This window comes from Echinops telfairi, unplaced genomic scaffold (genome assembly GCF_000313985.2).
Source record: "Echinops telfairi isolate 266 unplaced genomic scaffold, ASM31398v2 ScPeMD7_27;HRSCAF=92, whole genome shotgun sequence".
Taxonomy (NCBI): domain Eukaryota; kingdom Metazoa; phylum Chordata; class Mammalia; order Afrosoricida; family Tenrecidae; genus Echinops; species Echinops telfairi.
Window position 1 is genome coordinate 3,766,170 of NW_022103924.1, and position 2,018 is coordinate 3,768,187.

Here is a 2,018-nt window from a genome sequence, read left to right on the forward strand (position 1 = left end):
AATAAAAAGTAAACACACACATAAACCCATGATGCTGGGTATTTTATGATGCCATCTCATCATTTTAGTCTATTATAAAAGTACTATGGCCCCAAACATTCAAAGCCTCATTTGATGGAGAAGGGAATGAAACTCTACTTGGTTGATAGTCAATCAACTAAGCCATGATGGATGGATTTCCTTGCTTGTTTTCAGTTTTGCTTTTCTCTTTATCATGAATCAAATCAGTTGTGTGCTATTGTAATTAAAATAATCCTCTTTAAAAGATATAATATTGGGTGGAAATTGAGAGTTTGATAAATAGTTTCAACAATCAGTCAGAGCAAACAGTAGCCTTATAATTGGAAAACTTTTGGTATGACAAATCCTTTCCTGAAAAAATCCACTGCTTATTGCCTATCAACGTGAATGTTCAGTATGAACAGGCTTATTTCACATAACCGTGGAATGCCTGGATTCTCTGAGAAGAAGACTGGGTGTCCAGGTTGAGTTTAAGGCAAGGATCTAGTTTTCCTTCATTACTGCAAAGATACGTTGACATTGCTCTATGTATACAGTATCTGTTCCTAGACAGGAAACAGCCAAATTACCTTAGCTTTCAAATTTGGCCTTCAAATGCAAACTCAAGCAGAAATTCATGAAAATTCTAGCCATAATACCGACAGGGTATATCAGGCTAGGGAGGTCCTCTGATATATTATTTAAGAATTCACATAATTTCTTTTTGTTGTTGTTGAGAGTTTTGAGCCTTTCTCTGGTCAAAGATGACTAGGATGTCAATTTCATTTCAGTGACAGCTCGTGCTCCTGGCCTCGAGCAAAGGCTCAGCACTCATCCAGAGTCTCTGCTCGAGGAACGGAGAGACCTCGAGCCTGCAGAGCCTGACCTTTCAGCGTCGCTGCTTCTAGCTTGCTCTGCTGTTCCACCCTTTGCTCTTCTAGGATTTCTTCAGTAGACACTTGCTGGAGGGTTGTATCACCCTCCATTTCCAAGGCTATTTCTCCTAGTAGGACCACACTTTCTCCTCTGACCACAAAAATCCCTCGAGGATTTTTTTTCCCCACTTGAATACGCTCCACAGTTTGATGGAGCACTAAGTTAGCAAATTGATCAATGCTTCTTAAAATGCCTGTAAGTGTCCTTCCATCTCGAAGCAGGACCAAATGCTTTTTCTACAAGCTCCTTCTGAAGAGGTGCCCCCTCGGGAGGAGATGGGCTACTCACTGTCGATGTCTTCAACAAGGCTGGCGGTGCCGGGCATATAGTTCATTTTGAGCTGAGATAAGGTTGCAAGGTATAGCGGCAACGGGCCAGTGAGTCCAACACCTCCTCTTCCTCCTACCGCAGTCGCCGCCTAGGCAGGACAGGAACACATCTGCCCCGACTCTCAGCCGCGGGGGCAAATTTACAGATTTCATTTGAACTTTAGTACAATTTATGTAGCACATAGTGTAAGTCTTCTGTCACAGACAATGGTTTGTTTGGAGCGATCAAATGACTTGCCCAAGATCATAAAAGGCCAGGTCTTCCAGCTCACATCTAGTATTTGTTCCACTATACCATGGAATTTCATCTGGTATGGACTTAAATTTCATGGATAAAACTATAACCACTCATATTAAAAAAGACTAATAACTTAAATAGTACCATAAAATAACACTTAGAATGTACATCTTATTATAGACAGTACATTAACCTGCATTACATGTCCATATTACATGAAATAGTTATATAAAATACACACGTACAATATTTGATGGGTACTTTATGAGATTTTAAAAGTAATCTTAACTATTAGAACTTAGAATTGTGATCTTAATTTAAAGTGCTGTATAATCTCTGTAAAATGTGATCCTACTATTCTATAACAAGTGAATAATAAAAATAGAATAATTCAACTCTAATAACTCAATCTAAATCATTTCCCTAAGAAAATCTTACATGATACCATCTTACTTCCCTGGCTTTTTGAACAGTAGTTGTTAGGTGCCACAGTGTCAATCCTGGCTCATAGCGAG

General features: G+C 39.1%; 1 protein-coding gene and 1 pseudogene across 1 annotated transcript in view; both read right to left on the minus strand.

The window, feature by feature from the left end:
• AOPEP (aminopeptidase O (putative)) overlaps positions 1-2,018 on the minus strand; it is a 537,030-nt gene that overhangs the window by 322,334 nt on the left and 212,678 nt on the right. The gene's annotated exons all lie outside the window — the stretch shown is intronic.
• LOC105979715 lies at positions 825-1,270 on the minus strand (annotated as a pseudogene).